The sequence below is a fragment of the Mus musculus genome, chromosome 1, assembly GCF_000001635.26.
Source record: "Mus musculus strain C57BL/6J chromosome 1, GRCm38.p6 C57BL/6J".
NCBI classification, from domain to species: Eukaryota; Metazoa; Chordata; class Mammalia; order Rodentia; family Muridae; genus Mus; species Mus musculus.
Genome location: NC_000067.6, coordinates 90,243,639 through 90,269,857, shown reverse-complemented (window position 1 = coordinate 90,269,857; position 26,219 = coordinate 90,243,639). Strand labels below are relative to the sequence as shown.

The window sequence follows — 26,219 nt, the reverse complement described above, 5'->3', positions numbered from 1 at the left end:
GTTATCTACCAAAGAGGGAACAGCCATTTATTTTTCTTAAAATTTTCTTGACCAGAAAAATGGCCTACCTCATAAAGTCGGGCTAATCTTTATTACAGATCAGAGCTGCTTTTGCCCAGTAATGTTTTATTATGGCTGAATGCTGATGATCTTTAAAAAAAAATAAAATAAAACTTTTTTCTAAAGTTTCCTCTGCTGTGTGAGTTACTTTCTTCATTACTCAACTCACGAAGGAGGGGTTTTTGGTTGGTTGATTGGTTTGATCTGGTTTGGCTTGGTTGGTTTGGTTTTGGCCCACCATTCCAGAGTCTATCATGCTGCAGAGAGCATGGTGTCAGAGGGTGTGGAAGAGAGAGATAAATGCTGGTTCTCAGTCCACTTTCTCCCTCTCCTCCTTCTCTTAAGTCTGGGAGCCCACCACCCCACATCCGGGATTCATCTTCCCCAGACATGCCCAGAGAAGATGTGTCTCCTCGATGACTCCAAATCCAGTCCAGGGGACAATGGAGATGACCCATCTTACCTACCTGCCTTGTCAGATGACTACTTTCTGATGTTTAGCGTTATCTATTATAACAGGAACAGAAAGAAAATAGCTTTACAGCCTGGCTGGAAGCCCGAGTGTGGCTACCAGCCTACCATTCAAAGAATGTTCACTTTGATGAAGTTAGGGCTGTGCCTCCAAGTGTACACTCTGCCAGAATTCCTCACAACAAAGAGAAAAGACAGCACATGGGGAGCCCAGGACAGATCATCGGGAAGAGAAATGGCTTGATAAACCATAAAGAAACTCAGCAACGACTTCATAAGTCGTTCATGAGACACCAAGTCACTGAGCGTGAGCACCCACACCAAACTAAAAGCCTTTTCTCGAACCCCCCATGTTGGTTCCAGATGAGAAACAGCTGCAAAGAGATAGACAAAAGAAAAGGGGAAAAATGTTCACTCTCTCTCCGGGATTGCCGGAGAAATGGTGTGCTTGATTTTATCTGGATGGCTAAGTGAACCGGGCTAACTCGGAATCTGTTCACTTAACCTGAGCCTCTGGGATGGGGCACTGAGGGCTGAGGAGATGGGGAGGAGATTGACTTCCAGAGCTAATTGCTGGACTTTCTCTCTCAAGCAAACTCACCTCCGGACTCCTAACTCGTAGCCTGTGCAGGTCACTCTGCAATTTGCTAGACATGTCAGCTATTATCCGCAGCTTAATACACCAAGGCAGAGACAGAGCCCAAACAGCGAGGCCGTGCCAAGGTCCAATCACCGCCAGTACTCTAACTGCGGGTCAGCAAGCTGCACAGTTCAGCTCCGTTGCTCTGTAATCAGTCACGTCTAGGGTAACAAGGAGGCTCCCGGAGACAGCCCATAAAGCCATCTAAATGTGACTGCTTGGGAAGGTTAACGGAGGAGCAGTGATTATAGCCACAGACTTGACACACATAATTAGGTTAGGAAAGCTCTCGGAGTGAAACCCAAGACAGAATCGTATAGAAGCAGATGCTCAGACAGCTGATGCCCTTGGTTAAGTGCCACATGGCCACTCTGCGAGGTGCTGGAAGCTGCGGCATCCTGGAACGAGCATCGTGCGGGATCCTGGCCCAGGGCTTTCTCTGCTATAGCAGCCTGCCGCCTGCTCCTCTCACCAGCATAGCAGACATGGACTTAACACCAGGCAGAGGTGGCCTGGGATGGTCATAGAGGAACCAGGCAAGGCCAGGCCAGAAATGCCACACAGGGAAAGGTCTATAAGAACAGCAGGGGTGTGTTAGACAATGTCAACTGAAAGAACCACTTTCTGCTCTCAAGGAGAGGAGGTCTCGGGATAAGGCTGAGGTGGGGCAGGAACCTCTTCTCAGGAGACGAAGCTGACAAAGAGATTCCCTACAACTTGGGAAGAGACATTGAGATGGACACACACAGAAAGCTGACCCACCCACCCCAAGAGGCTTTCATATAGAATCACGTGGGTGGAGGGCAGTGGAGAAAACTCATCTCCCACCAAGGAGTGTCCAGCTGCTAACTCAAACAGCGGGACCCAAGTCCTGCTTTGTACAGGTCTCTGTTCTCTGTTTTCTCAGGAGGAAAGCAAGACCCCTCTCACCGTAGTCCCTCCTCCTCCTCCTCCTCCTCTTCCTCCTCTGCTTCTTCCTCTTCCTCCTCTTCCTCTTCTTTTCTTCTTCCTCCTCTTTCTCCTTCTCCTCCTCCTTGTCCTCCTCCTCTTCCTCCTCCTCTTCTTCCTCCTCTTTCTCCTCCTCCTCTTTCTCCTCCTCCTTGTCCTCTTCTTTCTCCTCTTCCTCCTCTTCCTCCCCTTTCTCATTCTCCTCCTTGTCCTCTTTCTCCTCTTCCTCCTCCTCCTCCTCCTCTTCTTTCTCCTCTTCCTCTTTTTCTTTCTCCTTCTCCTCTTCCTCCTCCTCCCCCTTCTAAGATTTCCTGGGTAATACCTGAAGCAAGACACTCAGGGGCCCCCTCTTCTGACAGACTTCTTCACTCTGCTCTCTCCCTAGTAACTAGCCCTCAGCAATCAGTCTTATGCAGAGCTCTTCCTGTAGATCATCACAAGTTCCCACCACTGCCCTTCTGGTTGCTTTGTCCTCCTTCTCCTTCCCCTACTCCCTTTCACTCTCCATCTCAAGTGCACAGAAAGTGACCCATTTGCTCAATCACCATTGCTCCACCAATGTCTTTTATGGCTTCCTATTTCCCTTTGAGTAAAACGTAAACCCTGCCTCATGCCCAAGTCCCTGTGCTGCCAATGAACCTGGGAATGGAGAAGAGTAAGCCCCTTCCTTTGAGGGTAAGAGAGCACCCCTTTGGGATCCTGTGATGAATGACTACTAGGAGCCACTGGGAGGGAGGGAGGAATTGGGAGCCATGCTGGGCAAGGTCATAACACTTGAGTTATCCTTGCTGTGACTGGAAAGCCCCTCCTAACAGCAAATTGTGAGCACTCTGGGCTCGGACCACACTATTTAAGAGAAAGAGGACCAGGTCAATGAAGATGGATCACTGAATGAGTGTAGGAATCTCTAGGATGTCCTGATGCCCCAGATGTTGCATGTAGACTTTGCCCAGAACTCATCAGGATGTATAGACACCAAACAGCAAGAGCATAAAGGAAGATAGAGGGACTGGGTCCAGGAACTGAGGCCTAGAATCCAGAGTGGCTCATAGCCTCTTCTAGAATCAAGCCTAAGACTGAGAGACCCCATTGGTCCTCAGACCTAACGCAGTGCTTGCACCAGAACTCTATGATCTGCACACTTTAAGAGACCTGGACCCTGGGCCCTGGGCCGGGACCACCTTGATCCAACCCTCTCAGGATATCAGGATGCGGGATCTACCTGTCAGGAACTCTTATGAATTCCAGAGCCACAGCAAAGGGCCTTGCCCTCTGATAAAATAATTTTAATCATTAGTTGTCAGTGGTTTTTGCTATTAGTTTCTAGTGACCCTAACAGAAACTTGACAGGATTCTAATATCCCTAGATTATGTTTTATGACTTGTTGAAGAGTTATAAAGGTGATTCATAACTAATGGATTTGGTTTTAGGTTATTTGTAAGTAATGTAACTACATCTTTTTTATTTCTAATACATGAGCCTAGTCTGAAGGCATTGTTTCTTTCTCTCTCTCTTTTTCTTTCTTTCTCTCTTTTTTCTTTCTTTCTCTTCTTTTTTCTTCCTTTCTTTCTTTTTCCTTTCTTTCTTTCCTTTCTTTTTTCCTTTCTTCCTTCCTTCCTTCCTTTTTTCTTTCTTTCTTTCTTTCTTTCTTTCTCTCTCTCTCTCTCTCTCTCTCTCTCTCTCTCTCTCTCTCTTTCTTTCTTTCTTTCTTTCTTTTTCCTTTCTTTCTTCCTTCCTTTCTCTGTTTCTTTGTTTCTTCCTTTCTCTCTTTTTTCTTCTTTTCTTTCTTTCTTCCTCTCTCTCTCTCTCTCTCTTTCTTTCTTTCTTTCTTCTTTTACATGCACAATATAACACTTCCACACCTTCAGGCTTTGGTTGGCCCTCCCTCTGCCCATCCATCCCCCATCTCCCTGCCTCCCTTCCTATTTTCTTCCTCCCTGCTGTCCCTTAAAGCCTCTTTTGTTTTCCTCTCACCAGTCCTTCTTAGTTCCCCAGCATCTACACACTTCTATTCACATTCAGACACACATATTTAGAAATTAGAAACTAAGACCCACGTATGAGAGAGGACACGTGGTATTCGTCTCCCTGAGCTTGGGTTACCTCATTTAATATAATATTGATGATACTTTCCAGATCCACCCATTTTCCCACAAATTGAATAATTTCATTTTTCTTTATGACTGAGTAAAATTCCATTGAGAATGCAGACCACATTTCCATGATTCATTTGTCTGTTGATGGACATCCAGGCTGATGCGACTTCTAAAAAGGCCTGCAATAAATATGGATAAGCCAGTATCCCTGTCGTAGGATGTAGCATCGCCTGGGTCCATGCCCAGGAGTGGTGTAGCTGGGTCATATGGGAGTTCTGCTTTAGCTTTTTCAAGATTCTCCACACCCACTTACAAGTGGTTGGAACATCTCACACCCCCACCAACAGCGTATAAGGGTTCCCCCTTTTCCACACCCTCCCCAGCATTTCTCCTTGTATGTTCTCTTGGTGACAGCTATTCTGACAGGGGTGCGACAGAGTCTCAGAGTGGTGTCAATTTGCACTTCCCAGATGGCTAAGGATGTCCGAGCAGGTTTAAAAACACACTTATCATGTCTTCTTTTGAGAACACTCTGTTTGGCTTCTTAGATCGTTTTAATGTTTTAGATCTATATGTTACTTTACACGTATGAGTGTCTTGCTGGAATATTTGTGCGTATACCACATGTGTGCCTGGTGCCCATAGAAATCAAAATAAATTATCCAGTCCCCTGGAACTGAACTTGTGGGTTGTTTTCAGCCACCATGTGGGTGCTGGGAACTGAACCTGGGTCTTCGGCAAAAGCAACAAATACTCTTAACTTCAAAGTCACCTTTCTAGGCCCTTGTAGTATATTAGTTGATTTGCCATTTTCGTTTAATTTTTTTTTTTTAGTCTTTTCTATTTTCTACCTGTTAACCCTCTGTCAAACGTTTAGATGGTAAAGATTTTTCTCCTGTCCTCGACTCCCTCCTCACTCAGTGAACTGTTCTCTTTACTATACAGAAGTGTTTACATTTCTTAAATTAATTTTAATTTTAAATTAAATTGAATTTCTTAAATTTTTAATGGTGTCCCATGTATCAATTATTGGCCTTATTTTTTGAGTGACTGGAGCCATTTTCAGGAATTTCTTAGCTCTGTCTGTGTTTCAAAGGAGTGCTTCCCTGTTTTCTTTTCCTAGGAATTTCAGAGGCTTAGGCCTTACATTCAGGCCTTGGATTCACTTGGAGTTGACTTTGGGGTGACATGAGAGAATGGAGAGCTTTCAGATGAGGTCATTAAGGTCTCTGACAACTAAGAGCATTGTCATCACAGAGAAGATCCTGTGACTCCTTCCCGTGCTACACGTGTCTCTTCTCTTTCCTTCTCTTGTCTTCTGTTCTAGCGAAGACTTCCAGCACTATTTTGAAGAAGGTTGGAGAGATTCAACACCCTTGCCTTGTGCCTGATTTAATGGCAATCTCTTCCCCTCCTCCCAGAGCCACGCCACTTAATAGAATGTTGGGTATAAGTTTGGCATGCATATCTTTATTAGGTCAAACTGTATTCCTTCTATACTGAGTTCTTATAGAGTTGGATTTTTGTCAAAAGCTTTTACTGCATCTATGGATATGATCGCATCATCTCTGTCCTGAATCTGCCCATCTCCGTGCCTTCCGCAGCACAGTGGACTGTATCCCTTCAACCCATAAACCAACCCCAACCTTTTCCGCCTTATGTTGCTTCTCATCCGGGATCAGTTCCCCTTGTCAAAAGAAGTGACTGATATCGACTCAGTGAACACTTCAAAGCTGAGCTGAAAGAACAATGCCATGTGGCCATCTGCAGTGACATCCTCCCCTAGAAGTAAGGACTTCGGCATAAAGCTAACAAAATATTCACAAGATCTCAGTATAGAAAGTCATAGCACACTTACTAAAAAAGCAATCAAATAGGCCCTAAGTAATTACAGGGACATTCAATGTTCATGAACTTGAAGACTCAAAATGGTAAGGTTTAAAATCACCCCGCTTAATAACAATTTTATTTTTTAAGATTTGTTTTACTTATGTGTATGTGTGTATAAATACTTAGGCAGGTACCACTCAGGGCAGGAGAGGATGCCAGATGCCCAGATTCTGGGTTTACAGGTGGTTGTGAGTTGTATGGTGTCCATGCTGGGAACTGAAATTGGGTCTTCTTCAGGAGCAGCAAGTACTATTAACTGCTGGGAACTCTCTCCAGACCTCTGATAATAAGTTTTATACTACCAAAACACTGGAATCTTCTCTTAGTGTTGAATTGTTATGAATATCATATATTTTAAAAAATCAATGAGTTCAATTACCAAAATGATCAGAAAAAGATGGAAGTGGGAGGATTCAGAGCACTGCCTCCAAGAGTTGCTCTAAGGCGATGGTCATCAAGACAGGGTCCTATCAGCTGGGAGATGGCTCACTTGGTAAGCTGCTCACAATAGTGAACTTTGTATAAATAAAAGAGCCTGGCTCTGGCCTCATCTCCTCAAGAGCTGCACGCTCTGGCCAGAGCAGCACTGGGCTCATAAGCATCTCAGAGGCATGCTGGTCAGGGGACATTTCATTCACCTGACCTCCTACTATGTGAATTCTTATAACCTCTCCCCCTCAAGACCCCGATGACCAAACCATATATTATTTTGGCATGCTCAGCATTTATCAAATGGCAGTTTCATCACGCAGACTTTGCTAGATTCTTGGCCCTGAACATTTAGGGTCAGCCTCCATCTCTAAATCCAACACCCAGGGCAGGACCTGGCAAACTACATCCTCGAACAAGTGTGCCCACCAAACTGACTCTAAATGAAACTTTACTGAGACACAGATACAGTCATTCGTGCATCACTGGTGACAAAGTTTAAAAGCTGTAACAGTGTTCTCTGGCTCCCATGGCTACAGTATTTACTATCTATCTGGCTTTATATAGCAAACCTTCCTCATCTCCGACAGGCATCTCCAGTTTTATTTTGCCTGAATATCTTTGTAGAGCCTATTAAAGCTGTTATTTGATAGAAAGTTCCAAGCAAGTGGACGTGGATGGGGCAGCCAGAAGGCTCTGTGCTCTGGGATAAGCAAATGGCTGGCCATGCTCCAAAACAGCCTATCAAGAACTACGAAGAAGCGAAGAAAGCAGCAGACTCGGTTTGTTTGAAGCCTCTCTACTGAGATCTAAGGACCAGGCCCTTTTGGAAGTTGCTTCGAGTATTTGAAGGCGGCACCCCCTGGATAAAGCAATATTTGGAGAACAGATACCTCTGAAGAATTATGAGCACAGGTTGCATCGTGCACATTATCTGCCCTTATGAATACATATAAAACTTTCCAAGAAGTCAGCAATAAAAACACACATTATTTTGGAGCTCAGCCTCAGCCCAGCCCAGCCAGGGTTCAATGGGGAGGAGTCTGCCCCTCTGCAGAAAGAGGGTGGTTGACTCATTTGTCATCCTGATGGGTGGGAGGAGGGGGTCAGCATAGGAAAACACTTATCAATTCCATTTAGTGCACAACTGTATCTTCTAGATCTTTCTCCAGCATGGTACCTATCCCTAAATCCTCCATTCATTATTTTTTTTTCTGTCCCACTCTTCTTCAGAGCACAAAGGCCAGGCCCTGCTAAGCCCTGTAGGCTTCCACTCAAAATCAAAGTAGAGAGGTGAGAGATGGCTCGGTCTTGGGATGGCCTTGACCCATTCGTAGCCCAGAACCCATGTAAACAAACATCAAGTGTGGTGGTACACACCTGCAATAGGTCTAGTCTACTTGGCAAGTGTCAGACCAGTGAGAGAGACCCTGTCTCAAAAACCAAATAGGTGGGTGGCCCTTGGAGAATGTCACCTCATGTGCTCCTCCATACACACTCATATGTGCACCTGTATACATGACCACACTGGTATTCACATACAGGTACACACCCCACATACACACACGTGCATGTATGTGTGTAAGAAAAATATATATTAATACTATATATATTAATTATATATATATACTCATACACACACATACACACAGAGAGAGGTGGGGAACTGGAGCCAAAGATAGACCATCTTACTCAGCCAGGAAGGCTGATGATAGGTAACACAACCACAAACATCAAATATGGATGAGATTTTCAAAGATTGAGGGAAAACGCAATAAACAAACCACAAACTAGGAATGTGAGCAAAAGGCCCTGGGCTTGAGGAGAGAGTAAGAGGCAGAACTCAGGAAGGGGCTGGGAAGGGGAGAGGGAGTGCGTGGGTCAATGTGTTCCATCCAACAACTACCACCTCCACCTCCCCGAGGGGATCCGGCATGCGTCAACAGCTCTTTGCCTCAAGTGCCAATTTTGACTGTTGATCTCAGAACCCGGCTGTCATCCCAGGGCGATCCAGTGAATTCCATCAGCTTTAGGGCTGTAATAATAACATTTTTAGAACATTACAAGATGAGGATATAATTGCTTTAATTAGTAATTATATGACATCATGGCTGGGGATATTTTATTTTGAGAGTGAAACTTCCCATGATTCACAGTGAAATTATTATTTTGGGTCTTGCGGTGTCCCCCTGATGGCTCATAGCTCTGGCATCTCCGAATGGATGTACCATATCTGACGCTCAAGCACACATTCTTGTGAAAGAACACTTAGCTTCCAATTTCATGTACCTTGACCTCTGAGTCTGAAGCCAAGACAGCCCTTCTCTATAAGAGGAAACAGGTTGCTATCTGTCTTCTTTATTTTTTTCTCTGTGGTTAGTATTTGACAAGAGTGATGTGTCCAACAGGTGTGTCCCATCTGACTTTTGACATCAGAGCTCATGGCTAGAGCATTCCACTGTGATGGATGGGGAAGGGAGGTAAAGAGAGTGTATCTGACCTGTGTTTTAAAAAAAAAAATCGCAAGATAAATTTGGAGCTCTGTTGCTGCAGGGATATAGAGGAGAGGACACAGGGAGGCCAATGTTGATTCATCTTGCTAGAACCAACACTCCCTGAAATATCACCAAAACAGCAGACAAAGCTCCAGGATTCCCTCCACAAATGGTTGTGAAGAAACTGACCAAGAGTTTTTAAAAATAAGGTAGTTGTGGATCTACCACTCTTGACGTCATGAATTGCTGGCCTCTTTATATTTCTTTGGAAATGATTGTGTCGTACAGGGCTGACTTTCTATTGAAAGCTGTATCATAAGCAGATACCTTCCCCAGGTGTATCAGCTTTGTAGGTTAGGAAATAAACCCTGACAAATGCATAGTCCGAACATCTCAGGAAAGTAGGACTCTGCTGTAGACACAGTCACCGTCACTGTAAAAAGCCCCTCAGGATAAACTTAGAATTATTACTCTCAGGAACGTTAATGATACGATTGTTGTTAGCAGTATTGGAGTGCTGAAGGCCGTCCTGTGGGAAAGTAGTCACCGGCATCAGTCTCATCTGATGTCATCTCCTGCCTCATGTGTGCAGAGTTTACTTTGGCACACATGAGGCAGGAGCATGGGAAAGCCATAGGATGCTCTGCCAGAGGTCACAGGTGCCTCACATCATCTTTATAAATCCCTCTTCACAGAAGGGAGTTCAGGAGGGAAATATGAAGGCTTGGTATAGGCAGTAATGATGGCGTGCAGTCCAGACCTATGATCAAGTGGAGGTAATGGTTGAAATCGATGGATCAGAGCAGCGTGGGCTTGAGAGAATGTCAAAGCAGGTGATGAAAGGACAGGTACCCTAATAACGTTATTGGTCTTGGGGTCCAGTACAGAAGCCAGATGAGGGGCTTTGTTAATATGTAAGTTCAGACTCGATCCTTATGAAGACAGTGATGGGAGGTAGGGTTGGAGTGGGATGTCTCAACTGACAGGCCTCCTGCAACATGAGTCAACAGAGCTGAACTCTAGGGTATGGATGGAAGTGATACAGATTTGAGAAGGGAGATGGTGGATGCTGAGTGGGTCTGTGGTCCAGTCTAAGCATCACTGTTTCCTATATGCTCTTTGCCCTCCTCCAAGATCCCAGCCTTTATACTTACAGCTCCCTCATTAAGGGTGTGTGTGTGTGTGTGTGTGTGTGTTTAGCATCTAACATCGGGAAGTCTCATGCTTTGGGAGGACACAAGTCTTCAGGAAGATGTGTGTAAGGGGTAACTCCCACCAAGTTATGAGAAAAAACATAGGGATTCCTTATACTCATGGGCTCATCATGCCAACCTCTACCCTTCAGGATCACACGGCTTCTGTGTCTCCTGTTTGTCTTGTAAGGGCACTAGGCACTGGAGAACCTTAGCTTGCTTGTGCCTGCAAAAACCCCGTCATCCAAAGAATGCAATAAGCCCTCAAAGAAAACAGGGTATTAACAGTCCAGGAAAATATTAGGAAAAAGAGCCTCAAAATGCTCAGGACTGTAATTTGCTGTTTTTGAACAAGATGAGTCTTGTGCTTAACAGACAAGAGCACATCTCTGGGTCATGCCAAGGCTTCCCAGAAATGCTGTGACTTGAACAAACTTAGATTCAGGTTATGAGATCCTTGGAGTCTCCTGACTCAGCACTCAGAGCCCAGAGCAGCCCCAGGCCCTTCTACCCCTGCAGACAGCCTTCTCTGAAGTCCAACCCACTTGTCACACCCACCCCTACCTCGGGCTGTTTTCCACTTCCCTGTAACCACTCCAGTCAAACCACCTCCCCAGGGGAAGACGTTGGAAGCCTCAGATCTGAGTTGTGCCCATAGAGCGGTACAGGACTCTACAGTGACTCAGAGAGAAAAATGCAGGACCACATCACCGGATCAGCCACTTCAGGGGCTATTTTCCTGAACCTCTGGGATGATCTGGAAGCTACCGAGGGGCCCGTCTTTTGAAAGAAGCCTGTGTGACATCACCAGGGACGTGAATTTCCAACAGATGTGCACAGCAGCAGCATCTGTGCACCAGCATCATCATCTGTGGGCTTATAAAAGCTAGTGAATCCAGGCCTGCCACAACCCACTAAGCCAGAGCCGCCACGTGAACTTGAGTTTGTTGCTCTGTTTCCATGTGACAGACACAGTGACTCACTTTTGCTGAGAGTCCTTGACTACACTGATGTTGAGAGTAACCAACAAGAACACAGAGATAGGCCCTGAGAGGTCAGATACTTTCATAAGCTTTTGTCCCTACATGAATCTGACTTTTTTGTTGTTCCACTTACTGAAGAACAGAGCCCATCCTTCCGTTTGCGTTTGGTCAGCATGACACTGAGCAGACAGACTCCAGGCATGCTGTCTTGTTGAAGGTCAACTTGCTGGGTGTGCCAGACTGCTTCCTCTCTATTCGGAATTTTGGGGAGACACCCTGTAAAGTTCAGTGTTATTCTCTGAGAATAACATCCCCATCCCGCCCCCTAACCCGGGAGGGAGGGATACATTCCAGCCAGTTCCCGTGTGCTCTGCATTTCTGATGCACACTGCTGCTCCATGGATCCCAAAGCCAATGTTCACCAGCCTTTTCCCGCAGAACTCCAGTGGAACCCCATGACCATTGTCATGGTGGGAAGCTTGGGCAGCAAACCCATGTCAATCTTATTCCAAAGGCCACACCGTGAAGCTCCATGCTGACTGGCTGGCTGCTGGAGGCAGGCGTCCACCACTGATGAAACACCTCCAGTCCTGGTGGTCATACTTGAAGACATCTTGGGAACACACAGGGAGAGCAGCCACTGAGACACACCAGGCTCAGGGACACCCGGCAAGTTTAAATCCCTACACCTGCAGTTAGAGCTGGTGGTCAACTACATCTTGCCAGAGGGCCCTGAGTGGAGCCACTCACGTGGCCCAGGGGAGGGCTGCTTCCAGCATCTCCTGGAGGAATCACTCCTGGGACTCTGCTCTGCAAGATGCTAGGCTTTCAACTACACGGGGGGCTGTGTGGGGTTTACAGGGAACACTTGAATATTGCAAAACTCTAACCCGTTTCCGGATGTGAGCTAGTGTGTTTCTTGCAGATATGTTGCTCATTTCTGCTAAACTGCCTCTAGCTGTTCTATCTGATGATTCCCACTCCCTAACTGCAGTCTGCAGATCTCCGTGCTTGCTCTCCAGCTGACCGCCAGAAAGCAGACCACCCTACCCTGGATGCTGCATGGCTCCTTCCTCTCAACCTCCAGCCACCCTGATAGGTCCAACAACACCTGTAGAGGAGCCCCTTCCTGCAGTGTTCTCAGGGGGAGCTCTTCCTACAAAATATGTCAGCCTCATCGCCAAACTGTGAATCCCAAAACCAGGCTTGTGATTTCAAGTGTTCCCTGTACACGTTACTGGAGGTCCCATATTGACCTAAAGCTTACAGTCTGTATGGCATGGGAGGACAACTTCACCATTGCAAGACAACCCAGAAGCAGGTCAAAGTGCTTCTTGAATGTGGATGCTGGTCTGGTTAGTAATGGGGTACACTGTGAGACTAGGATTAGGAAGAGAGAGAAAGAGTCCACTTCCAAATGACTACAGACCAGCACTGAAGTTTCCCCTTTGCATTGGAAGACATTTTCCAGAGTTGGTCATTATCCACAGCTTCTCTCTGGAGAGAGAGGCTAGGGATACGTTCCAGTCTTAATAAGGAGATGTCCTTGTCAGGGATGCCCTTGTGTTTTAAATTTGGGACTTGGCCTCCATAAAACAGAAGGGATTTTCCACTGGAGACTTCTGGACAAATCTTGGATCCTGAGAGTCTGTCCTCACTCCCAAAATTCTGATCCTCCCGCTAAGGCTGCCACTGAACTCATTAGCATGTTTACAGTGGTGCCTCAAGAGCCAGCCTGGAGAGTGGATACTCACTTCAGGGTCCTGTTTGCATGAGATGCCATTGTATATAGGAGCCCAGCTGTGCTAGAGAAGTCTGTAACATCCAGCTGATTTATATAACTCGAAATCTCCAAGAAGTAAAATGTGTTTTAAATTGCTCGATGTCTTCTGCCAAAGCACGTTGTCTTGATGTCTCGTAATGCTATAATTAGAAAGTAACCGGGTTGGAGACAGGGGAGAGGTGACTCCTTCCTTGAGAGCCTTCTGTAATTAGAGTAGTGGCATTCACATGACTTTGTGAGTACAGATAATGACTATACACTTTGGATGGGTAAACCTTATGATATGTGAACTGTGGGGCTTTTTTAGGTTCAAAAAAACATCAGTTCTCTCTTCTTTTTCTCTCTTGTTTCAGTTGGAATGGTCTACCCTCTAGCCACGTCTGTGGCTTCTCCCCTTTACTGGACTCAGACAGAGGAGGAAGGGGCAGAACCAATAAAGACAGAGACAAGGCCTTCAGTGGTATCAGTAAACCCTGAGCACTGTTTACTAGAGGCCCCTAGTTGGACAGCATCCCCAGATGGCTACCTAGGAGAGGTCGGGATGTATTATTTAGAGTTGAGATAAGAAGGTAGAATGGGACCAGGGCTAGGAGGATATCAAGAACAGGTCTCTGCATGGGGCATACTGGAATAGGGTCTTGAGGGATAATTAGAAGTTCATCAAGAAACCAGATAGTCTGGCATAGAGGATGCTCTGGGATTTCAAGAACAACAGTGTTGAGCATTCAGAGCAGAGTCAAGCAAGGCAGAGATTCAGAAGGAAGAACTGAGGCGCCATTTCTATCTTTTCTTTATCTACAGGTTTCTACAAACTCCCAATCTGTCGAAGGGTGTTTCCTAGATGCCTCATGAGCTCAGACATAACCAGCCAAGGTCCTGCCAGCACAGATTCCACCCTACTGAGTAAGAGCTCGGTTCAAGTGGCACCAATTGTACACGGGACCCCATGGAGCAGAATTTCAGGCCTCGACCTTCACATGAAGCACCAGGCCACTTTCCTATGACAAGGCATTTCTAGAAGCCTCTAGTTACTTGATCCAAGGTCAACTTCTCCTGGTCATACCAAGTTTTAATTTTCTTTCTACTGTTATAAGAAACACCATGACCAAAATCTACCTGTGGAGGTGAAGATGTATTCAGCTTATAGATTGTAGTCCATCACTGAGGGAAGTCGGGGCGGAAGCTCAAGGCAAGAATCTGGAGGCAGGAACTGGGGCCAAGACCACAGAAGTATGCTGCTTACTGGCTTGTTCTCCATAGCTTTCCCACCCTGTTTTCTTATAGAACCCAGGACTCTCAGCCCAGGAATGTCACCACCAACAGTGGGCTGAGGCTAGCCTCCCCCCCCCCATTAATCATTAATCAAGAAAATCTCTCCCACATAGAATAGTCTACAGGCCAATCTTATGTAAGCATTATCTCAATTCAGGTTTCCTCTTCCCAAGTAATTATAGCTTATGCCTAGTTTGCAGAGAGGGGAGGGGAGGCTAATCAGCACACACCAATAACTCAAAGAACATTAGAAATGTACTCTGAGAAAATTCAAATTCAGCTGGTCTGGGGAGCCTTGGGAACTCAGTTTCAACAGCTCCAGTAATCGGAAGTCCAAGGCCCTGCCCAGATACTAGTGGTCCTGGGCAAGTTGCCGTGACCAGCACCATGACCTCTGCCATCGTTCAGAATACTGCTACAATTATGGTATCCCAGAATTCCTTCACAAAGAGGCTGGCATCAGTAGGGGCCACAGTGTTTGCTTTGTGGGAGCCCTGGTTCTTGGCAGGATGAATAGCCTAGACTTTTACCCATATCCAGTTCATCCCCATGAAAGGGTTCACATCATCCAAAACTTTATACAATAAAAATATCAAGTTAAGCAGGAGTTGGAAGTAACACTGTTCTTTCTGACCTAGAGGGTCTGCTACCTGTGTGGACTGGTAAGTTGCACAGAGAGGATGCCAGAAGGACGCCCAGTCCAGCATCCTGAATCTCTTCCCCCTAAAATCCTGGCAAGAGGGCAGGGGCAGAGATTAATCCTGGAGAGGAAGGTTAAGGACTAATGATCGACAGAATGGGCCTCTGTATAAATGACATGGTGACCACGCGCGACGATGTACGTGCAACAGCGAGAAGCCCATCCTGGGACTGCCACAAAGCACCAAAGGCAGGTGAACTGAAAGTGCTTGGGTGAAGAGGATGGGAGTCCGACTCCGGTTGACAGCAGCGCTGTATCTCCAGCAAAAGGTCAGATCCCTCCCCTTGTAACAGTCTTGGCATTAACTTGGAGCTGTGTTATTCTGATCTGTGTCTCCATCTCATGCGGCCCCTATACATCTCTTTATTGTGTTATATTCTCATGGGGATACCAGTCATTGGATTTATGGTCCACCCTCATCCAGAATGAGCCCCAAACATATTATATCTGCAATGACCCAATTTACACATATAGGTCACATTCACCATTTGCCAGATATTGGGATATAGACTTGACTCTTTACAGGAAAGGACTGCATTTAACCAATCCAGGTCATTGCTGTTCTACCCGTCTTATGAATGGAGACATAGGATGGAAAGTTCAGATAATGACTGAGTCCAGAGCTAGCAAGGGATGCAGCTCAAAGCTGTGACATAGAATGTAATGTCTATGTGGAAGACCTAGAGATATAGACAGAAAGACAGACATACACAGAGAAAAGGACAGGCAGGTAGGCAGAGGCAGGGAAATAAACACAGAAAGAAAGAAAAGCAGGAAAAAGATAGTGACAGAGATAGCAGACAGACAGACAGACGACACACAGAGAGAAGCCACAGATTCCTAACACAGCCTCAAAGAAAAGCAAAATCCCACTCTCAATTTTGACCTTGCCAGAAACAGGGTGTTTGCATAGCTTCTGTCCGTGCACAGAGCACAGTGCACCCATCCAAACTGCTGCCAACAATAACAAGCTGCCCACCCACCCACCCACCCACCCACGGGGGCCTACAGCTCTAATACTGGAACCAATGATTCAGCCTTCAAACCCAGACTGACTCCCCCTAACCAAGTGGGTTTTATTCCCTCCCACTAATTAAGAAAGACGGGTTAGCGTGGGCTCCCCTGGGCTCCGAGGTAACCCGAATGCATGACGGCCGATCATAAATCTCATTTAGTGCAAATCACCCCACAGCTCCTGCAGAATATGTCAGCTGTCACAGGTGCCAGGGGCTCCGCCTCACTGCCCCTTGGAAGTCAGGCTGGATAGGCAGGGAGACATGGTATGTGCACCAACCTCCGGAAACACTACAGAAGTGTAGGAAGAGACATGGAGGTCTCCAGATCGCTGGCCCAAGACTGAAGGAATTACCGTAGAAACTCTGACAAGAGCAGGGCAGATAAATCATAGCCTGCCTGTCATCTACTTACAGAGAGAGGAAAGTGGAAGAGAAAAGAAAATACGGAAAGTTAATTAACCTGCCAAATTTTTAATCATTCACCCACATTTCAGAGCAGGAACGTGATGACACAGAAACAAAGAGAGGGATGAATCCTGGAGAGTGGGGAAGACTCAGAAGCCCTCCCTCCGGTCCCCATCCTAGGGAGGGTACAGAATGCTAGAGAGAAGGGACAAGGGCTTCTGGAAGGTCCCCCACTTGCCAGTCTCCTGCTCGCCAGTCGGACTGTTGTCAGACTGGGTTCTGGGACTTCAGCTGCCTGCTGTCCCAGGAAAGCGCTCCTCTTTACCAGAGCAGCCAAGCTCCTTCTGACTTGCACTTTCCTTGAGAACATTGCGTCTCTCCAAAGCCATGAGCGTGACAAAGCTTGTGTCCATTCAGAACAGAACACGGGTGCTGGGCTGCAAGATGTTAGCTTCTAACACTGTCAGTGGGTGCTCCATGTTTAAAGATTCGGGTGTGGCTGATGTGGCCACACTTCTGTAGAAGTGTGACTTGTCCCTCCATCATTGCTTCCTGGGACTCCAATCCTCATTGTCTTGCGTGCGTGCGCGTGAGCACTCGTGGATGAGTGTGTAAGTGTGGAAGGCAGGGACAGTGCTAAGCATCACAGAAAGGCAGGTAGACTCATGCCAGGCAGATGCTGTCTGTAATGTGACCTGCAAAAGGGGGTCTGCTGCAGAGCTGCCTCCTTCCTCTGAGACAGGACATAACAGACCCAACTCACATGTTGCTGGGATTAAATAAGGTAATGGGCCCAGCACGGTCGAATGCCCAGTGGGTGTTCACTATCCCCTGCGTTACAGCAGAGATGATTAGGCTGTTTTTTGTTTTCAATCCTTTTCAAAACCAGCCCATGACTATCTTTCTTCCACACGCAGAGGGGCCTCGTGTTTTGTCTTTCTCATGAGTCACATAGAAAGAGCCCACGACAAAAACACTCACGAAGCCTCTCCCACGGACCCCAAGTGCCAAGAAGGGTAGAGAGATGCATTTTCCAGCCAAACAAAGGTGAATTTCTAAGCTATGTTCTGAGGTGAAGGAGCTCTTTAGTGTGTGTGTGTGTGTGTGTGTGTGTATGTATGTATGTGTGAGCGAGAGAAGGGGCAGATAGAGAGAAAGAGAGAGAGAGGCAGAGAGAGTCAGAAGAAGAATAGGGAGAGGAGATGAATCTGTACAAAAATAAAGGGGTGGATGTAGAAGAGACAATGATGCTCAGCTCTGCCTTAAATCTCCTTTTGTAAAAATGAAACAGATCCTGGGTAGGGGGTATAGCTCAGTGGGAGAATGCTTGCCTGCCTGCCGTATTCATGGCAGTAGGCTTGATCCACAGCAACATATACACACACACAAACACACAAACAGAGAGAGAGAGATACACACACAGAGGAAAGAGAGACAGAGACGGACAGACAGACAGACACAGAAACAATAAATGGTTTGCCATGGTGAGGGCTTGAGAGGGAGGTGGGCCTGTCAGAACCATCTAGGAGTGAAAGCAGAACCCTCTGGCTAGTCCCTGGAATGGGATGCTGAAAGGCAATGAAGACTTAGCCCCGTCCCAGAGACAGCTCGCAGGCTTTATGCTGGGTGAGCTTGGTTTCCTGCTGGATTATTGAAATATGAGAGGAGCTTTGTGTAAAGATCCACTTTTCTCCATACAGCTGTCACTATTGGCTATGCAGAGAGCTGCCTGTCACCAAATGCCCTGTCAGGCCCACCTAACAGAGAATACTGAGCTATGAGCCTAGAGACATTAGAACAGCCACAAGAAACCCGAGGCAAGGGCAAGGGGCAAGGGGCAAGGGCATGGCTGTTTTCTCTGAGGACTCTGAGCAAGAACAGGAGTTCAAAGTCACATGCTTGCCCCCTTTGAAATACCATACTACCCACCTCCTAAATTAATAGACTGTCAGATAATTTTGCTCAGGAAAACCGGTTAGCCACATCTAGAGCAGCGTCTCCAGATGGCCTGTTCTTGGCTGAGCCTGGTGACCTTCCTATGTTAGGCTCTGAGCCACCAGACATGGCAAAGCTTAAGGGGATGCTGGTGAGTGCAGACTCCCAGTTGGCTAGGTTCCAGAGAGGACAGGTGGGATAGCCACCACCAACAAGTACTATCTATTCAGCAGAGCTAGCCACAGCCCCCAGCTGCAACCATGGCAACCTAGGTGACTGGGCTGTGTGAGCTGACCAGTGACCCCTGAAAGGTACATCACATCCAGAACTTGTGACTACGCTGTCTAATGCACAAGAAGGAACCCACCATGTTGAAGAGAGGCTCACCTGTCCCTAGCAGTGTGAGCTGTGTCCAAATGATCTGATGCCACATGGGTGTCACCTGCTGGGCAGTGACCCCTTCGGAGATTTCCCGGCTTCCAAGGTTGTTTCTGGCCACCACAAGGAGTCCACTTGCTGGTCCCTAGTGGTGTCTGTCTCTCTTGTGATACTTAACTGGTTAAATGATTGCTGTTCTGTCACATGCCTGGATTTTGGAACAAGAAACCATTCCTGTGTCCTTTGGGGACTCCTGGAACAGCATGGGTAGGGGCTTCAGGGGGCAAAGCATGTTCCCGGCAAAGGCAAGTGCTGACGCCACTGTCTTGACCATTTTGCAAGTAAGAATCATTGCTGGGGTCCCCTCAATCATTTTTATCAAAACCTCATTTCTGGCCTGCCAGCTCCCACTGCCGCGTTCCATCCCTTCCACAAACAGGACTTAGGCAAGTCTATGGGAGCCAGGTACGGCCTTAGGTGTGTGGAATGTAACAGCAAAGCAAATGAAGAGAAACACCCGCCCTTGGCATTCCAAGTTCCTGTGGGAGGTGGGGGAGGGGCAGGAAATGGATGGATAAGCCAGCAAGATGTACCACAGTGGCCACCAGACAGCGGCAAGGTGACAACCAGCAGCTGGAAGCCTATGCTACCACATAGGCTCTGTCAAATCATTTCTAAACAACAGGAAATCTGTCCTTATCCCTCAATCCTACACGGAGTTGCAATATGCAAAGGCTGACACAGAGGCACTTCCATCAGTTGACAGAGAAAGCCTTTTCAGCAGCTATTACCCTACACCTGCAGCCTGTCTGTAAACCACTGGGATCCATGGGCCCCAAAAGGAACCAATGTATCAGTAAAAAAAAAAAAAAAAAAAAAAAAAAAAAAAAAAAAAAAAAAAAAAAAACTCTTTCTCCCAGCATTTGGACTGCTCTGGGTCAGTTGCTCTATTCTCTCTGGTTCTCTGGTCTCCCATGCCCCAACTATAGTTCTGCCCCTCCCTGAGCCTGGCCAAACTAAGCTGGAAACCTGCAGCCACAGAGACCTGCCACACTGGGTGATGTGCCTTTGAGAGCTGGCCAGATCCTCAAAGTCACACAGTGGGATGGGGGTGGGGGGTGGGCCTGGTCCTCCACCTCCCTTGAGGGAGACGCTGGGAACTTGGCTCCTGAATGTTAGAAGGGAGCTAGCTGCCTTGAGGGTGCTCTCCTGGGAACTGATGGTGGTGACAAATGGCCCCTTGTCTAACTAGCTCTTATGGCTACAGTGGTGAGCACCCAGGCCACGCCACGTTAGCAGGGTCCTGAGAAAGGGGCCCGCTGGGCTCCTTCCCTGAGCCTTGATTCACTACCAAGGCTCTTTCCACACTGAACACAGCCCACCCAGCCAAGGGCATGAGGTAGGTAAATTAGCTTCCGTACAGCGCAGAGTTTTATTCTCTAAGCACTCAAGAGAGGGCTTTGATTCTAGAGAGGCCGTCAGCTGGTGGAGCAGAATTGACAATGAGGCCACTTCCATAGGAGGTAGGGGTAGACTGAGCCAAGCTCGAATGCCTAGGAGCCCACCCCTTTCCTTTCCAAAGGCTCAGGTCCCGTGGCCAACCCATGAGACTCCACCCTGCCAGAGGCTTACCAGTCTGCTGCAGATCCACCTCTGTCCATCTCAGACCTTGGGCCGCCCCCTCCTGTCTCCTTGACCTCACTCTTTCCTGCAACCGATCTTATTCGCCCTCATTCCTGAGTAGTTCATTTTAAGCTGGAAAATATTGAAGAGAGAAACAAACATTGGGGAAACGCAGCCCCCTGATAATAGGGCTCCCTGTACTTGAAAGGCTAGGGAGCTGCTGTCAGGACCAAGTTAGTAGGCAACAGAACCAAGAAACAGCCAACAAGTAAACCAGGAGCCCAGGCAGCCTGGACTCCCCTCGTTTCTTGCTAATGGAGAAGTATGTTGCCCTCTGGCCCTTGTGGCTGGGCCCTCTCTCTGTGACACACTGACCCAGTTCACCAGCCACAGAGCTTTGGTAGGGCACAGCCTAGAGTGTTCCATCATGCCCTAGGGGGCCTTTGTGCTGATCAAACTTTATCCAGCTTACTGGAGTGTGTGTACGCCACTCAGGATCTCTCTCTCTCTCTCTCTCTCTCTCTCTCTCTCTCTCTCTCTCTCTCTCTCTCTCTCTCTTGCTCTTTTCTGAGCATAAAAATGAAAATATGATCATTTCTGCAACCTACTGCCCATGTGGGACTCCCCCACAAAAAGGTTTTTTTTTAATAAGTTAGTTCTTAATAAGTCCCACATAAGTTAATTAGAAAGCTTGTCTTTGACCTTGTGTCCTTACCCAAACACTTCCACTATGGGCCCCCTCTTCTGGTGGATTAACAAGCCTCATGCCAGAGGCCCCCTCTGTAGGCCTCAGAGCTCTCTGAAGTCCAGGCCTGGGGCTTTCTCAAGTCTGGATTCTGAAAACTCCGTCAGTGCATTGAAACTAAACTGTCACACCCACAAGAAATGCAGCTCACACTCAGGATACCCAGCACTGAAGTTGGTCTCCACACCCTACATTCTGTCCTCACCCCAATACCAGGATTGGCCAAAGCATTCTGGAAATGGAATGCTTTCTGGATGGAGAGGAAGAACATGCTATTCCATGGACATGTGTCCTGCAGAGATGTCCACTGTTAGGGTTCGACTTCAGAAACGAGGCACCAACAGGCACCTGTTCCCTGCATACAACCCCACCATCCCGAGACTTTCTGCACAGGACTTCTAAACCCTCAAGCCTGCAGCCCTCCCCTAGCAGATAAACACCAAGCTACAGGGATGGGTGGTTCCTAGAAGACAGATAAGAAGATCAGACAACTGGGACCTAGTTGGTGGCCTCCTCTGAGTATCTACAGTGACCGACTGTGAAGGTACCCATGCCAGACTGTCCTTAGGATGTGATAGGAGCTCATAGTTTAAAACTTAACTGCCTCTCAGGCACAAAACCCGCCTATGCTATCCCAGCAAAATTACCAAAACCTTCTCTTGGACGCTCCCATCCAAGGCCCTTGTCCTCATTAATTCATACTGGGTGGATATCATTTGGGAGTCTATAGTGAGCCAATTTCCTTCAGGTTACCCTAGGCAACAGACCTCTCCATCCAGTCCCATCCAGTTCCATCCAGTCCTATTTAGTTTTATCCAGTCTCATTCCCTTGATTCCACTGCCTATCTGTTTGACCACGCCTGGCCTGTTCCCAACCTTCTCATCCAGGCTGGGCCTGCAGGCCCTTGCTCCATGGTGGTCTGAAGAGCCAGAAGGAAGGAATCCACGTATTCTCACACCTTGATAGGATCTGTTGTTACAGTGTAAGATCCCAGTACATCCAGCCAGGCACATCATCATCCCCCATATTTGCAGCCTCCCAAACCACTAGGAATAAAGTTAGTGTCCCAGCATGCAGTGTGCAATCAGCTTCCTGTCTTCCTGCCTGCTGTGTAGATGGAAGAACTCAGAGCTAGCTGGCCACAGAGCCTACCTCCAGGGCATCCTAAGTGATGGATGTTGTTTCTTTCACTCCTAAGGTGCAACTTGCTTCCTCCTCCAGACACCCCTTGGCTCCCACCCAGCAAGTGTCAGTGCTGACTCTCACCATCTCGGTGGCTAAGAAAGCATCAGGTTTAAACCAGGCATCAACCGCTGTACTCACTGGGCAGCTGACATAGCTTGCAGATCTGCTGATCCTCCTTCAAGCTCTCTCTGTCTATTGTTGGCAGCTCGCCCTTCCAGGTGTGGCCTGCCACCTACTGCCTCTCTTAGTCTCATCTGTGCTCCAACCAGGGACTATACAGAGGCCCCATGGGGTTGTGTAGTCTGGAGGATGAACATAGGCTTGAGGTCTGGGTTTCCCTCACAGATTTTCCATGCGTCCCCCACCCCACCCCCAGCCATGCCCCCCCCCCCAGAATGCCCATCCTCTGCAAGTGAGATTTGCACCCTCAAGTTTCCCTCTGACTCCATTCCTCCACCAGTGCTCCTGGGACAGTGGCTGTCACTTTTCTGAAAGAAGTCAAGAGGTAGCCCCACTGCCTGGGCATTAATGGCTTTCTGCCTTCCCTGGCTCTCAAGCAGGTCTCAGGATAAGGCTCTCTCTGTCCCTTCTACTGAGCCATGGCAAACTCTGCCTCGTGTTATCTTGGCCAACCATTGAACCATCCTCCCCCTATCTCCTTGTCTGCAGTTTCTCATCTCCCAAAGGCACCTGTCCCTGTCACCAGATGACCAAGCTGTTATTTAACTTACATGTTTTTACCACCACCCTGTTTCTTTCAAGAGAAAAAAGATGCAATGACTCTTCATCCTCTTCCCCCATTGTTCCTGCCTCCTTTCTCTGCCCTGCATGATATCTGGATAGCTTCTCAGGCCAGAGGTGTATTCAGCTCGCCAACCCCTCCCCCAGGCCCAACACTTCATTCAACCAGCACAGAATTCTCCTCCTTGGCCAGGCACCCTGGACTCTCCTAGTCTATGATTGTCCTGTCCCCCTGTCTTATTCAGCCCACGTCTCCCAAGGGCCACGGGAGGCTGTTTGTACGCCTGTCACCCACTCAGTGGTCAGCCTGAGCCTTCCTTGGGAGCTGACAGGGGCCAAACTCTTTTCATCTTTAAATCCACAGTGTCTGGCTCACAGCGGACACCCCCTGGTGATGGATAAGTGAATGAATGAATGATTGATTGAAGCAGCCTGCAGCCTGGGGTCCGTCTCCTCTTCTTAGGAGACAGTTCATTGTGTGCTAACTCGCCAACTCCGAAAAACAAATAACTTTCTAAGAACGCCACAACCAAAGCTCTTAATGGGAGACTGACGTGTGTCCAACCAGGCCAAGGAATGTAAAGCTCTCTGGGCCCAGCACCATCCACCAGTGTGTACAGGATTAAGGCCCTGGAAGTTTCAGAAGGGAGACAGTGCCGTCATTGGTCCAGCTTGCCCCAGCATCAACTCTAGGAGTGCTTTATACCTCAGTAGACATCTATTTTGCAAGTGAATATAATTAAGTATGAAGGGTTCCCTCGACCCTGGGACACACATAGTCGGGGAAAGTTAGACTGCCTCCTGGACAGACTGACAGGGAAGACAGTTCAGAAAATAGCTCAGCATGTGAGTTTCCCATCTGCCCTCTAATCAGCTGTGAGAACTGGGCAGCAGCTGGAGAGCAGGGACATTTTTGACCCATCCTTGAGAGCTGGAAAGCCTAGAAAAGGAAGCCAGGTCCTGAACCATACAGAGTTGACTTGTGGGTCCTTTTGTCCCCCAGATTGTAGAGATGAGAGTGGAACGGAACCGAAAGCCTGGCACCTGTCCGGGCTTACTTCTGTGTGTTGAGGCCCGGGCACCTTTGCCTCCCCCAAGGTCAGTGCAACCTATGCATGTCGTACTCCCTGAAGGTGGCACTGTGACCCTAAGATGAATCAGAGCTGTCTGATGCAGCTCTCCTGGGTTGGCTCTCCTAGGGGGCTTGAGAGAGCAAGGCTGGGAGGCTGCGGGACAGCCTATAGGAAGCAGCAGCACCCCACCTTGCACCCCATGCATACGCATTTGCTTCTTCACATAACTAGTGCTTATGGAACCCATACTGACTGCCAGGCACAGTCTCAGACACAGACAGGCCACACCTGACCTTTATCTACCCTGGCTTCTCTTCTCCTTGGTTGCTGGTTACCCTGACAGCATACATCCCCAAACTCTGCCTTATTTGTCTTCACAGGTCCATCTTCTCTACCACCAGTGTAGAGGAGCTGCCAACCACCATCTTCAGTCTTCTCTCGTACTCTGAGCTAAGCTGCATGCTGCCCCATTCCTACAAGAAAAAGGTGTCCACATCGGATCCCCAGAGCATGTGTGGAATGCCTCTTATCCTGACGTGTGTGTGTGTGTGTGTGTGTGTGTGTGTGTGTGTGTGTGTGTGAGAGAGAGAGAGAGAGAGAGAGAGAGAGAGAATGTGTGTATGTGTGTGTGTAGCCAGGAGACAGCCTCAGTTGTCGTTCGTCAAGCATGTCTATTTTGTTTTGTTGTTTTGAGTTACTTGTTTTGGTATTTTGCTTTATTATTTGTTTAGGTTTTATGGGTTTGTTTTTGTTTTTTGTTTGTTTGGTTGGTTTTTGTGAAATTTTTTGGTTGATTTTTGTTGTTTGTGTTTGGTTTTGTTTTCACCACATAGCCCTGGCTGGCCTGGAACGCCCTATATACACCAGACTGGCCTTAAGCTTAGAGACTCACTAGTTGCTGCCTCTAGGCTCTAGGAATAAAGGTATGCACCATCATGCCCAGCCTCCTACACTGTTTCTCTGATTTTCTTTGATGGTTCTGATTAGACAAGGCTAGGGGCCAGCAAGCCTCAGGAATCCTCCTGTCTCTGACCCCTGCCCCACTCCACCTGAGCAACTGAATCACAAGTGCATACCACAGGAGCCTTTTTTTCACTTGTTTCTTAGACTCAAACTCATGCTTGTAAGGCAAGGTCCTTACTGACTAAGCCATCTTCCCCATTCCAAAATAAGAGTCTTAAGGAAAGACAGGCCTGGGTTATCAATGTGGCCACAGTGAGCATCTCGGCTACTTTTCCTGTGTCATTGTGACAGAGATCCCTGACAGAAACAACCTAAGGTGGTCATGGGGTTAGGGGTGGGGTATCTCTGGCTCACAGTTTCAAAGTGAGGATGGCATGGTGAGCAGGTTCCACCCTTGGTGACAGGAACAGGAGGCAGTGGCTGGCCTGTTGATGTCACCTCTGTTCCCAGCAGCTCAAGGAAAACTGAGAGGCACCCACCATACAAGCCTGATCCATGACCTCGGTGTTAGAAACCTGGAAAGATGCTTGAAGACCCAGAATGTCCCATCTGTGTCTGGATACCATATTCTAGGACATTCCAGCTGAAGATTCCTATGGAGCCTTCTTTGGTGTTGAAACAAGTTACCCTATCTCAGCAGGTTTGAGAGGGCATGTCAGAGAGCAGAACACAAAGATGTCCAGCAGAACCAGGGACAGGTGTCTCCTTCAAAAGCAAGATCCTGGTGCCTGCTTTGCCAGCATGGCCTTTAAATAAAGCCACAAATGAAGGAGCAAGCATGAGGCTCTGAGGGCATCTCATGTTCTGATCATAACACCATGTCCTCAAAGGGACAAGGCAGAGGGATGACCACAGAGGGGAGAAAAGGGCGTGTGCTGGTGACAGCAAAGAATTTCATGCTGAAGGAAGGGACCACAAATCAAGGAACACAGTAGATGTCCAAATGATGAGGAAGTTTGTCTCCTCATAACCCCCAAAAGAAGCCAGCTCTCCAAGCAGGCCAACTTCAGCAGTGGCAAAGATCAAACTTGGAGGATCGAATTGTGTTTTGCTTGAACCTACTGAGGTAGGGTAACTTGTTTCAACACCAAAAAAGATTCTATAGGAACCTGTGCCTTCAGCCAAGATGTCCTAGAATATGGTATCCAGACACAGAAGGGACATTCTGGGACACCAAGTATCTTTCCAGGTTC

General features: G+C 47.6%; 1 long non-coding RNA gene across 8 annotated transcripts; it reads right to left on the bottom strand.

Annotated features, from left to right (window-relative positions):
* Positions 1-8,202: 8,202 nt before the first annotated feature.
* On the bottom strand, positions 8,203-22,593 carry Gm34930. Of its 8 annotated transcripts, none has more exons than XR_878384.1 (6): positions 22,331-22,593; positions 20,328-20,450; positions 18,705-18,903; positions 12,961-13,129; positions 11,340-11,819; positions 8,203-8,570 (listed from the first exon to the last, which is right to left on the bottom strand). It is a non-coding gene; the product is annotated as a predicted gene, 34930 (long non-coding RNA). The 8 variants fall into 8 exon arrangements; XR_878380.1 differs by having other exon boundaries at positions 22,388-22,593; XR_878385.1 differs by lacking the exon at positions 22,331-22,593 and adding an exon at positions 22,217-22,314.
* Between the last annotated feature and the right edge of the window lie 3,626 nt (positions 22,594-26,219).